The sequence below is a fragment of the Palaemon carinicauda genome, chromosome 32 (assembly GCF_036898095.1).
Source record: "Palaemon carinicauda isolate YSFRI2023 chromosome 32, ASM3689809v2, whole genome shotgun sequence".
NCBI classification, from domain to species: Eukaryota; Metazoa; Arthropoda; class Malacostraca; order Decapoda; family Palaemonidae; genus Palaemon; species Palaemon carinicauda.
The window spans coordinates 34,403,433-34,418,432 of NC_090756.1; positions in this window are offsets into that span (position 1 = coordinate 34,403,433).

The window sequence follows — 15,000 nt, forward strand, 5'->3', positions numbered from 1 at the left end:
AGAGAGAGAGAGAGAGAGAGAGAGAGAGAGAGATATTAGCCCTAGTTACGCTATTGCGTTAAACATTTTGATTAAATCTATGTTAATCGGATTAGCATAATCCTGCTCGTACTGTGCCCTTTGTGTTTCAGTTATGTCATATTTTCCCAATATTTCACAAAAAGAAACACACAAATAGACAATAGATATCAGTTGACTTCTCCATCTCTGCCATTTCTTCTTCTTCTTCTTGTCCTCGCGAATAGGAAAAGGCGGGAGGGTATTTTCTTATCTATGACTCTTATTCATCTGTTTCTCTAAATGTTTACTTACTGGGATTGACTTTCGAATTCTGAGGCATTAGGCTGATGTTTTTACGAAGATATCAACTCGTAATTTATGAAGAAATTAAATCTGTTCAGAATAGACTAGTCGTATATTGATAAATCGCGTCCAATAATCAAGAGAATGATCAGCATGTTATGCGCTGTTCTGTTGTAAAGTATTTTACTTTACAGGATAATCGCTTCAAATCCTTACAAGAATTCATACACTGGAAACTTTTTCACACACACAAAATTCATTGAACATTAGCATTTATAAAGCAGAATTTCGTAGTGTTCTATGTATTAAATGATGTGGTAATGTTTTATCAAACAATTAAACATTCCACGTCACCTTTATAGTTATAGTAATATCCGAGGTAACCTAGTCTCTCGCATGGCTAAAGAGAATGTTCTTCACCATGATGACGTCATTAGCGTGCATGTTTGTAGTCACTTGTTTACAGCTTCCAGGAATTCCTACTGTAAATAGAAACTCTGGTTGCGTTTCACGGTAAGCGAAAATGGCTATTTGCAAAACGCTATAAATAAGTGGAGTTTCAGAGAAGTTGCTTTTTTTTAATTAGATGAACAACACTCGCATTGTGGGGTATATATATATATATATATATATATAAAGAGAGAGAGAGAGAGAGAGAGAGAGAGAGAGAGAGAGAGAGAGAATTATGCACATTTTTATAACTTGTTTATATATCATCATCATAAGCCTATTGACGCAAAGGGCCTCGGTTAGATTTTGCTAGTTGTCTCCATCTTGAGTTTTTAATTCAATACTTCTCCATCCACCACCTCCTGCTTCATGCTTCATAATCCTCAGCCATATGGGCCTGGGTCTTCCAACTCTTCTCGTACCTGATGGAGCCCAGTTAAATGTTTGATGAACTAATATCTCTTGGGGAGTGCAAAGAGCATGCCCAGACCATCTCCCTCTACCCCTCACCATTATCTCATCCACATATGGCACTTGTGTAATCTCTCTTATAGTTTCATTTCTTATATGTCGTGTGTTTATTATTATTAGCTAAGCTACAACCCTAATTGGAAAAGTAGGATGCTATAAGCTCAAGGGCTCCATCAGGGGAAAATGTCCAGTGAGGAAAGGGAATAAATGAAGTACAAGAGAAGAAATTAAAATGGAAATAAAATATTTAAGAATAGTACCAACTTTAAAACAGATCTTTCATATATAAACTATAAAAAGAGACTTATGCCAGCCTGTTCAACAAAGTTGGAACTTAGGAAGTTCATCTTGTCTCTTAGTTTAGAAAATGAAGTAGGTGTACGCATATATAGTTTTGGAATATTTTGTGAATCCATTGAAATCAAAATGTGGTTGACAGTTTGCCAAAATAACTTCAATAAAAAAGTCTCATTAAAAGAAATATTTTTATAGTGTATTAATATTTAATCGTTTTTCTGATGTAAAAACTTTAATTGTCTATAAACTCAATTTTAGAAATAGAAAGAAGTAAAATTCTTGTTCTCGTGTTACTAACAATAGACATATTGTATATATATATATATATATATATATATATACTCAAAGGGTAAAGATGTAGATTGTGTAGGAGAATAAAGGAAAAGTTTTTAATGTATCATAAAAGAGCTGAATAGACGAATTTGAAATATATTTATTTAATGGTGTATCTGTATAGACCTATAGCTGTAGTAGGCCTACAGTGTCTATATTCTTGTATTTGAATTGTCTCTTTATGAAACCTATTATGTTTTGTGCTTTTTTTCAGCTTTTATGCTCTGTTTGGTGAACTTCAAATCCTTGCTGATAATAATTCCAAGAGAGAGAGAGAGAGAGAGAGTAGGAGGCCCACGAGAGATAATATATATAGTATATATGTCAATTTTTATGGTTTTGTCAAAACCACCTCCCAGGTCTTACATCCTTCCCCAAACTCTATACTGAGAGAGAGAGAGAGAGAGAGAGAGAGAGAGAGAGAGAGAGAGAGAGTAAAAAACTGATATCTCTCTCTCTCTCTCTCTCTTTCTCTCTCTCTCTCTCTCTCTCTCTCTCTCTCTCTCTCTCTCTCTCTCTCAATTAAATAATGAAAGAGGAGAGGTAAAAGAATGTATTGTTATCATACAGATTTTTTCTTTGATGATTATGAGGAAGTAGGGATAAATCCATTGATTTGATTGCCACGCACTGGCACGCATCCTCCCGCATCTTCCCGCACTGTTCATGCCACGTTCACTCCAGTTCGTGTATTGTTCACGACTAGTTCACGCCAATTTTGTTGTGACAATGCGTGCCACAAACCTTGAACATTTCAAAATTCTCGCCACGCAAGGCACCCATGCCACGCACCGTTCACGACATGTTCACGCCAGTTCACAACAAAAGGCGTGCCAATGCGTGCCACAAATTCGTGCAAGTGTCAGGCTGGCTAAAGATTAGAACATGACATAAATGGCCGCTTGAATGTTTTTCGCTCCTACACTCCCTTCCTCCTTCTCCTTCTCCGCCTCCTCTCCCTCTCCCTCCTCCTCCTCTTTCTCCACCCCCATCTCCTCCTTCTCCTCCTCCTCCTCTCCTTCCTCCTCCTCTCCCTCCTCCTCCTCCTACTTCTCCTCTTCTTCAAAATACCTCAGAAATCTGAGAGAGATGAATGAAAAGATTGATGATCTGCCATAACAAGGTGCATATGTTTGGCTACCGAGGATAATGTATCTCTAGTTTTTGTCCGAAATGTTGAATTCTTTTAATGTCAGTGTGTTGATTATATGATTCTATGCGTTTTTATGTTTGTTTGTGTATTTATCTTGTTTATTTACACTTTTTTTTATTTCATAACCCAGTTCAAAACATTTGAAAGCAAACGGTTCCTTCTCTATGGTAGCCTTGTCTAGGCCTAGTACTGAACAGCTCAGCGGTTGTTTCTTTCCATTTACTGCCAAGCTTTGGAATTCCTTCTTCCTATCACATTGCCTGGATCTTATAACCTTTCCTCCTTTAAGAAACAGAGAAGATTGTTGCTTTTTTTTGTATTCTTTAGTTTACTCAATAAATCGTATTAATTTAATTTTATTATTATCATAATTACTAGCTAAGCTACAATCCTATTTGGAAAGGCAGGATGCTATGAGCCTAAGGGCCCCAACAAGGAAAATAGCCCAGTGAGGAGAGTGAATGAATAAACTATATGAGAATTAATGAACAATTATATAGAATAGAGATTTTAGAGATGAGATTTTGGTTGCTCACACGGAAGACTTGAAAACAAAAGAAGAAGATGATCATGATTCAGTTGGGAGGAATTAAGTCTCTGAAGACTAATTTATCTCATCACTTAACCAGAAATCAATTCTTAAGTTTCAGCGGTTAAGTAAAGAAAGTTGTTTCCACAGAGCAGATAATTAGCAGTTTGTTTTCGTGTAATAGATACGAATAGATAACACGTTATTATAACTAATGCAGTTTAATATTTTAAGAAATTGGTGGGAAAACTAACCTATGTGAAGAAGGATCAACATTTCTTTTTGAATTTCACGAAATACCTTCAATAGGCCTATTAGTACTAGTTCAATTCAGGGCACCAGCCACCCGTTGAGATACTACCGCTAGAGAGTTATGGGGTCTTTTGACTGGCCAGACAGTACTACATTGGATCCTCCTCTCTGGTTACGGTTCATTTTCCCTTTGCCTACATACACACTGAATAGTCTGGCATATTCTTTACATATTCTCCTCTATCCTCATACACCTGACAACACAGATTACCAAACAATTCTTCATCACCCAAGGGGTTACTGCACTGTAATTGTTCAGTGCCACTTTCCTCCTGGTAAGGGTAGAAGAGACTCTTTAGCTATGGTAAGCAGCTCTTCTAGGAGAAGGACACTCCAAAATCAAACCACTGTTCTCTAGTCTTGGGTAGTGCCATAGCCTCTGTACCATGGCCTTTCACTGTCTTGGGTTAGAGTTCTCTTGCTTGAGGGTACACTCGAGCACACTCTCCTATCTTATTTCTCTTCCTCTTGTTTTGTTAAAGTTTTTATAGTTTATATAGGAGATATTTATTGTTGTTACTCTTCTTAGAATATTTTATTTTCCTTTTTTCCTTTCCGCACTGAGCTATTTTCCCTGTTGGAGCCCCTGGGCTTATAGCATACTGCTTTTCCAACTAGGGTTGTAGCTTAGTAAGTAATAATAATAATAATAATAAGAAGTTTGAACATATGTTTGGTATAGATATAAGCGGTCGTGGTAGCCTATTGCAAACCTCGCTGCCTTGTGATATGTTGGATAGGAGTTCGAGACCCAGTCAAGGTCGATAGGTTTTTGTAGTAGCTGTTAGTCATTGCTAGATGTACGATAAAAGTCGTACCCATACGAAAATTTTGACTTTTCTACAACCTACGACCCAGTGTTGTACGACCTACAACATTTTAGTCAAATATGCTCAATTGTACGATCTTTTTTTTTCACTTTATACGACCGAATATATATATATATATATATATATATATATATATATATATATATATATATATATATATATATATATATATATATATATATATATATATATATATATAATATATATATATATATATATATATATATATATTTATGGTTTCAGTTATTTTTGACAAGTAATCAAGCTCACACAAACAAAATGTCCACTTCCAAAGAAATAGCAATTATCGTACATAATTATGATATACATGTGTGATTAAGACCAATCAGCAAAGAGGTTGGCTACAATACAAGTACGAGCGAACTTGATTCTAAAAGCTTCACTTTTCAGTTTCAGAACTGACTGTATATTATTTCTCGCTAAAGCTCAAATACTCTTCAAAGTTTAGATGATGAATGGAGGGCTTTATATAGAACTCAAGACTAAGCTCTCCCTGTAGATATTAGGCAGGTGGCACAAACTGATAAAATCCCGGACAGATTGCAATAAGGGAACTCAAAGATGGTTACGAATAGTAGGCTATATCTTTCCCTACACAGGATATTCTTTCGCTGCCTCATGCAAATACAGATCGTGAAAAAATATATTTTTCTGTGTAGATAGAATGAAATCTGGAGACTAAAAAAGCTGATTGATACAACTGTTAGAGATTTTTTTTTCTGCTCAGAGTAGAACTAATTGGCAAGGAAAACCATAAATATTGTATAAACATTTATCCAACTAATCTCATTCTTTCTATGAGTTCAACCAACTTGTGTGCAGGCACTCCATGTGATGTCTCCATCCCACATTCAATAGCAAATTTGCTGGAAATGAGTTATGCAAACTTTTGAGTTTCATTTTCTCTCTCTCTCTCTCTCTCTCTCTCTCTCTCTCTCTCTCTCTCTCTCTCTCTCTCTCTCTCATTTATATATATATATATATATATATATATATATATATTATATTATATATATATATATATATATATATATATATATATATATATATATATGAGCGCGCGTGTGTGTGTATATCTTTGCACTCGTACATATATAATACAAGAATTCTTCGATCATTTTAACATCTCTGTTTACGATTTTTTTTAACTCTGCCTGACATCTGAATACATATACTGTAGTTGATTTCATTCTTTCACTTGCTGCAAAGCACACAATACAAATAAAAAAGGTCAGAAACTTATTAGTCTTATCATTATCATCATTATTACTGCTACTATTATCATTAACAATATATTGCAAGTGTTTTTGTTATTGTTTTTTAGCATATTGGATGAATATAAGCAGGTACGACATTTTTGTGGTACTGTACGACATTTCTTAGCTGTTTGGTATAACAATTGGACCAAAAGTATCTGGCAACGCTGGCTGTTACCTCAATTCCATTGTGAGCTAAGGATGGGGCTGTTTATGGGAGCGTATAGGTCTACCAGTTGAGTAATCTGCAGGTATTATCCACCCTGGTCCTAGATTTGGTGTAGAGGGTGCTTGAACGCTGATCATATGTATATAGGGTGAGTTTCTTCGACATAGCCACTGTCACTTGATTTGGCTGTTGAGAGTTGATGTGGCAGTTAACACTTATAAGGTAGTTAACAATTGTAAGGTATTTAACACTTGGTTTTGATAACGGGTAATGTCTCCTTTAAATATTTCTATTCAGCCTCTTGAAGGTTTAAAGGTCACTCATGAATGGCAGAGGCAAGGGATAATGACATTGCCCTAGCAATCCGGACAATGCCCTCGAGACTGACCATATATTATATGATCAGCGCCCAAGCCTCCTCTCCACACAAGTTAGGACCAGGAAGGGCCAGGCAGTGGCTGCTGATGACTCAGCAAATAGTCCTATAGGCTCAACCAAACCCCCCAACCTTAGCTCACAAGGATAGTGAGGTTGCACACACTAATGGCACTAACGAGTCTGAGCGGGACTCGAACCCCCAACTGGCAAACACCAGGCAGAGACGTTACCAATCTGGCCACCAATCAATGCATTTCTTCATGATCTTACCATGAACATTTAATTATTCAAAATGGGTTTACAATTAGCCGTTATTCAGCACTTTGAAGCTTTAAACTCAAAATTTTATGCTTCAAATCGAAATATTGTAATAACGTTATCATTAGATGCAAATTAATCTAACAAACTACCAAATTAAAGTGGTCAGAATGATCTAAAACTTAATTTTATCTGTCCATGAGAAATGATTTCCAGTAATCGCTTCTTTATGCATTTGTTTTTTTTTTATTTCTCCTTTTACTGACCATATACAGCGGTCCCTCATTCTACTCATGTAGTCCTAGGTCAATCTCTCCATCTCTTCCAGACCTCCTTACCAAAATCCTTCGCTATACAGAGACACAGGTAACAAACAGACTCTTTGAGAAGGATACGCCAAAATCGAACCATTGTTCTCTAGTCTTGGGTAGTGCCATAGCCTCTGTACCATGGTCTTCCACTGTCTCTGGCTTGAGAGTACACTCAGGCACATTATTCTATCTTGTTCCTCTTCCTCTTGTTTTTTTATGTTTTTATAGTTTATATATGAAACATTGCTTTAATATTGTTGCTGTTTTTAAAATATTTTATTTTAATTCTTCAATAATTCTGTTGTAGTTTACTTATTCCTTATTTCCTTTCCTCCCTGGGCTATTTCTATCATTTTGGAACCCTTATGCTTATAGCATCATGCTTTTCCAACTAGGTCTGTAGCTTAGCAAGTAATAATAATAAATAGAGGGGCACTCAGCAGACCGCACACCTCTTCCGCGGCAGCTCATTTCTTGACCTCAACATGAATTAATTGGCGTGGATTTCAAACACTCGATTAGGTCTATTTTTCCCTGTTGGAGCCCTTGAGCTTATAGCATCCTTCTTTTCCAACTAGGGTTGTAGCTTTGTAAGTACTACTACTATTACTACTACTACTGCGACTACTACTACTACTACTACTACTACTAATAATAATAATAATAATAATAATAATAGAAATAATAATAATAATAATAATAATAAACCGAGTGTAAGAGAGAAAACAGGAGTTCCCTCGTGTCTGTGATCTACTTTCCAGAGTCCTGAAAGGCCTCCTGTGAAACCTTAGGGAGAGCCTTGAACCTTTTTGAGTGGAGGAGACGAGAAACGGAGAGCCTCTTCTCAAACAAAGACTCCGTCCCGGTAGTGGATCAAACGCTCAAACTCCTTCAATCAATGGAAAGTCTTCTCGAACTCAGCTCTTCTTTCTCACTCTTTCTTCCTTCAAGGGATTCTTCGTCCAGTCCATAGAAATTGACACTTTAGACTTTTTTTTTCTTTTTTTTTTCATTTGGCATTTTTCACGTTGTTAAAGAATGGATGCAATAAAAAAAAAACAGTTTTACTTATATTTAGAGGATCCTACTCAAGTATGAAACCAGTCATTGACTAAGTAAAATTAACCTATCTTTTGGGTGACTGATGGTGGACTTATTATTATTATTATTATTATTATTATTATTATTATTATTATTATTATTATTATTATTAGCTAAGCTACAACCCTAGTGGAAAAAGCAGGATGATCTAAGCACAAGGGCTGCAACGGGAAAAATAGCCTAGTTACGAAAGGAAATAAGGACCCAAATAGAATAGTGTGCCTAATTGTACCCTCAAACTAGAGAATTCTAACACAAGACTTTATATAAACCTAATTCAGGAAAAGCGAATGGAATTTTAATTTTCATAAAAATTTAAAAAAAAGGAACAGGAGATTTACAAATACCAGAAGAGTCTTGAATCCTTCCTTTGAAAAGACTAATGGAGCGGTTGCAGGCACAATTAAGCTTGTCGCACACTGAGACGGAACGGAACCACCCCTTAAGCTACCGAAGCCTCAGAACAGAACAGAAACGACGTCCAGCGCGCACTCTGAGCCAGAAGCCACAGAACGGAACCAACGCAGAATTTTAAATAAACGAAGGAAGTTTTCCTTAATCATAACTGAGTTTTTATTTAATTGATGTTACAATGATTAGATAATCTGTGTATCAATCTTTTATCGAATCCATAAGCCAGATCTTTATATGTTTTCAACAAAGAAATAATAATAATAATAATAATAATAATAATAATAATAATCACTCCAAAATTCTTTGTATTAAATCACATCATTGTTATTAAAGTACATTCGTCAAATTTCTGACGTCAGCCAAACAAAGAGAAAAAAAGAAATAATAATAATAATAATAATATTAATAATAATAATAATAATAATAATAATAATAATAATAATAATAATAATAATAATAATATTAACAATAAAATAATAATCAATCCTAAAATCTTTGTATTAAATCATATGTTTACATCACTGTTATTAAAATACATTCGTCAAATTTCTGACATTAGAAAAATATTGGTTACTATCACACTAACCTCCGAATTCCTCAGCAACCCTCTCCAAAACCACCGCTGCAGTCGTTCTGCGCATGCGTAGCCTGTCAGACGCCACCGACGCTTCCGAAAAAATATCTTTCAAAGAATACTCTGTCGGTTTCGTTATTTTCTGGCGAGCCAGTTCCGTTCTGTTCTGGCCTAATGTGCGCAGGCAGGTAAGAATGCATGCTTTCGATTTCTATCGGACGTTTCGGTTCTGATCGGGCGGTTCCGTTCGGGCTCAGTGTGCGGCAAGCTTTACCGGTAAGCGGCGCTTCCATAAGACTTAACATTAGTCTTTTCGAAGGAAAGTCTTGCATAAAGTTTTTAGTGTTTTGGCCACGAAGGAAGTCTTGGAGAGAGAGAGAGAGGAGAGAGAGAGGAGAGAGAGAGAGAGAGAGAGAGAGAGAGAGAGAGAATATATCTTTATAGAGGCTATCGTCCTTCTTGAATAGATCGATGGGTAGTAGGTAGCCTATCTATAGAGACCGACCTTTCGATAGATGGACTAAAATAAAGATAGACTGACGTATGGATGGAGAGATGTATGGATTCATAGAAAGACAGATATCTAGGTATCTAGATGGACAGATATATAGGTATATAAACAGATATCTAGGTAGATAGACAAAAAGATATCTAGATAGATGGACTGAGATATTTAGGTAGAAAGATGGACAGATATCTAGGCATATAGATACACAGTTATCTAGGGATATAGATAGAAAACTATCTAGGTAGAGAGATAGACAGATATATGTGCAGATGGATCGACAGATATCTAGGTAGATACACAGATAGCTAGGTCAATAGATGGAGAGATATTTAGGTAGATAGATAGACAGATATCTAGGTAGATAGAAAGACAGACAGCTAGGTAAATGGAATAACAGATATATAAGTAAATAGACAGAGAGATATCTCGGTGGATAAATAGACAGACAGATATCTCGGTGGATAAATAGACAGATATTTAGGTTGATAGATACACAGATATCTAGATAGATAAGGAAAAATCTATATATATATATATATATATATGTGTGTGTGTGTGTGTGTGTGTGTAGGTAGATAGATAGATATCTATGTAGATAATCAGATATTTAGGTAGATCATCTTCATTATCATCTCCTCCTACGCCTATTGACACAAAAGGTCTCGGTTAGATTTCGCCACTTGTCTCTATCTTGAGCTTTTAATTCAATACCTCTCCAATCATAATTTACTTCACGCTTCATAGTCTTCAGCCATGTAGGCCTGGGTCTTCCAACTCTTTTAGAGCCTTGTGAAGCCCAGTTAAACGTTTTTAGATAGATAAATAGACATAAATCTGAGCAGATAGATAACCATATTTTAGTAGATAGATAGACAAATATCTTGGTAGATAAATAGAAAAAGGGATATTTAGGTAGATAGATAGATATCTAGGTAAATATATAGATAGATCAACAGATAGATATACTATTTCTACCTTACAAATAATAACAACATTCCCATCCATGTTATTTGAGTCATTGCCTTAGAAGACAAGAAGCAAAAGAAGAATATAATCATCTGTCCAGAAAACCCTTTCTAATGGCAACATCCGGTTCAAATAAATCTCACAGAGGCGATTCCAATGCAATATGATTGTTGCAAAGGAGAGGAAATGCTTTCAATTGTCTTTGTTTCCAGTCAGTATCACGAGGATTATCTCTCTCTCTCTCTCTCTCTCTCCTCTCTCTCTCTCTCTCTCTCTCTCTCTCTCTCTCTCTCTCTCTCTCTCTCCACTTGAGTTGTAATAATTTTATTCAATCTCAGTTGTCCCAGAATACAGTAGAGCTATGGTACATATGATGAGCCCTCAAGCCCCCTTTCCCTCAATCTTGGACCAGGGAAGTCCAGGCAATGGCTGTTGATGACTCAGAACGTAGACCTGTGAAGTCCCCCAAACTCCAGTCCCTACCTCATAAGGAAGGTGAGGTTATAAGTAAAACTATCAAGCTTGAGCTGGGTTTGAGATCCCTTCCAACAGATAGCGGGCTAGGAAGTTTCCAATGGGCTACGTCCTGACTCAGCAAAGCCAGTAAACTTAACTTTTGGGTCATGATATTTGTGTAATAGTCCAGAGTCAGGTAAGTAAAGAAAGGCCTAGTCCATAGTCCAGGGCACCCGCCTCCCATTGAGATAATACCGCTAGAGAGTTATTGGGTCCTTTGACTGGTTAGGTAGTACTATTTTGGTTTCCTTTATCTTGTTCAGGCTCAATTAGTCTTTGCCTACACATACATCGAATAGCCTGGCCTATTCTTTCCACTTTCTTTTCTGTCCTCATACACCTGACAACACTGAGATTACCAAACCATCCTTCTTTGGTCAAGGGGTTAACTACTGCAAGTTAATTATTCAGTGGCTACTTTCCTCTTGGTAAGGGTAGAAGAGGACTCTTTAGCTATGGTAAGTAGCTCTTGTAGGACAAGGACACTCCAAAATCAAACCATTATTCTCTAGTCTTGGGTAGTGTCATAGAATCTGTACCATGGACTTCCACTGTCTTGGGGTAGAGTTCTCTTGCTTCAGGGTACACTTGGGCACGCTGTTATATCTTATATCTCTTTTTCCTATTTTTTTATTTTTTTAAAGTTTATAAATGAAATATCTTATTTAATGCTGTTACTGATCTAGGTATATTTTATTTTGGTAGTGTACCAATTCTCATGAAGTTGTTTATTTCCTTGTTTCCTTTCCTTTGCTTTTCCAACAAGGTTGTACCTTAGCTTTTAATAATAATAATAATAATAATAATAATAATAATAATAATAATAATAATAATAATAATAATAATAATAATAATAATAGGCAAAGGCTTCCTAGGTGAAGTTAAGTTGTTTCAGATTAAGGTTGGCTGAGTTTCAGTTGTTATATTTCGTATATATTTTGTGTCTGTTTGATACATTTTTCATCTTATGATTACTTTTCATTCTTTCGAAAATCAGTTTTTTAATTATATATGACTACTTAAAAAATCCATTTTTTTTGTGAATTTGTTATTAAAATTCTTACGTTTAATTCGGGATTGTTTAAAAAAATTAATCCAAAGATGCTACTACATCTTCTATGATATATATTTTCCAATTTCTGAATAACATTTTCGAATTTTTCAGAGAACTAAAACTAAAACAACCTAGTCCCTCGTCCTTTTTCCTTTCTCTTTTTTGAAGCATGAGAGAGCATTTGGTAAACTGTAGCTTTTTTACAAAACACCCAATGCAAATATTAGAAAATAGTTTTTTATTTAAATGTTTCATTTTGCATTTGCAAAACTGTCTGCAAAAAACAATTGCACAACTGATGTTAGATTTATCTTATCCCTAAAAAGGTCATTTGTCTATTTTTCATCTACATACATCACTCCTTTTTATCTCTTAATACATTACCTGTCTTCGGAGGGAGACAGATGTATTCAAAAATAGATTAATAGTGTTGATGTATTCTGTATTCCTATGATCAAATCCATAATAAAGGCGTTTTTTTTCTCCTTTCAATACATCTACAGTATACGATTAAAAGATCGAACTGAATTTATTATTTATATTCCAATTAAAAGATTTATTCCATTGTTGTTACTGTTTTAAAATAGTTCATTTGAGTTTTGCATTCATTTGTGTTTATTTCCTTGTTTTATTTCCTCGCTGGGGTATTTTTTCCCCATTGAAACCCTTGGGCTTATAGCATTTGGCTTTTCCAAATAGGGTTGGCCATTTTTCTTTAGTTATTCTAATTTTGATTCTAGAAATAAAACCTTAAAAAAAATATTATTATGATTGTTATCATCATTATTATTATTATTATTATTATTATTATTATTATTATTATTATTATTATTATTATTATTACATACATACATATACCAAGGCACTTCCCCCAATTTTTGGGGGTAGCCAAAATCAACAAATGAAACAAAAACAAAAAGGGGACCTCTACTCTCTACGATCCTCCCAGCCTGACAAGGGACTCAACCGAGTTCAGCTGGTACAGCTAGGGTGTCACAGCCCACCCTCCTACGTTATCCAGCACAGATGAAGCTTCATAATGCTGAATCCCTTATTGCTGCTACATCCACGGTCATCTAAGGCATTGGAGGAGGCAGCAGGGCCTACCGGAACTGCGTCACAATCCCTCGCTATTCATTCCTATTTCTAGCACGTTCTCTTGCCTCTCTCACATCTATGCTCCTATCACCCAGAGCTTTCTTCACTCCATCCATCCACCCAAACCTTGGCCTTCCTCTTGTACTTCTCCCATTAACTCTTGCATTCATCACCTTCTTTAGCAGACAGCCATTTTCCATTCTCTCAACAGGGCCAAACAACCTCAACACATTCATATCCACTCTAGCTGCTAACTCATATCTTACAGCCGTTCTCACCCTCACCACTTCGTTCCTAACCCTATCTACTCGAAATACACCAACCATACTTCTTAGACACTTCATCTCAAACACATTCAATTTCTGTCTCTCCATCACTTTCATTCCCCACAACTCTGATCCTTACATCACAGTTGGTACAATCACTTTCTCATATAGAACTCTCTTTACATTCACGCCCAACCCTCTATTTCTTACTACTCCCTTAACTGCCCCCAACACTTTGTAACCTTCATTCACTCCCTGACGTACATCTGCTTCCACTCCACCATTTGCTGCAACAACAGATCCCAAGTACTTAAACTGATCCACCTACTCAAGCAACACTCCATTCAACATGACATTATTATTATTAGACTGTTAATCTAAAAGAAATTCTGTTTTTAGAAAACTGCCTACTCTCTCAAATAAAACATCAACAAAACAACATTATTATTATTATTATAATTATTATTATTATTATTATTATTAGCTAAGCTATAAACCTAGTTTATTAAAGAGGAGGCTATAAGTCCAAGGGCTCCAACAGGAAAAAATAGCCCAGAGAAGAAAGGAAACCAGGAAATGAATAAACTACAAGAGAAGTCTATCTATCTATCTATCGAGGTGCCATATCCTAGACGTGGGATGTCAATTGCCTCCACTTGGTCCTGTCTCTAACTGCCGGAATAAATTGTCCAGTTGTCACATTCTCATTTACATCCTCCAGTAAGCTGTCCAAAAACTTTTTCCTTTGCCGGACTCTTATTCCTCTCCCCTCTATCTTATTATTATTAGCTTAGCTACAATTCTAATTGGAAAAGGCTGCTATAAGCCCAAGGGCTTCTCAGTGAGGAAAGGTTATAAGGAAATAAATAGATAAACTACAAAAGAAGTAATAAACATTTAATATAGAATCTTCTGAGAACAGTAACAATATTCAAACAGATTTTTCATATATATGGTGAGGGGAGATGCTTTGGGTATGCTCTTCGCACTACCCAAGAAAGATTAGTTCACCAACCTTTCAACTGGGCTCCACAAGGCTCTAGAATACTTGGAAGACCCAGGCCTACGTAGGTGAGGATTATAAAGCTTGGAGTAGGAGATGATGAATGGAAAAGTATTGAATTAAATGTTTAAGATAGAGACGACTTGGCGAATTCTAACCGAGGACCTTTGCGTTAATAGCCGTAGGAGGAGATGATGATGATAATATAAACTGTAAAAAACTGATTTTTGTCAGCCTGCTCATCATTAAAACAATCGCAGGAAGTTGGAATTTTTTTAGTTCCATTATGTATAATAATATTGTAATTTATGATAAAATGGAAAACCGGAAAATAGGAATTACTTATTGCATGAAGTCTGGACAACACTTTCTAATCTCTCTGAAGTTCACCAAATAACGTTTTGACATAACTTTAATTTTTTTAAGATT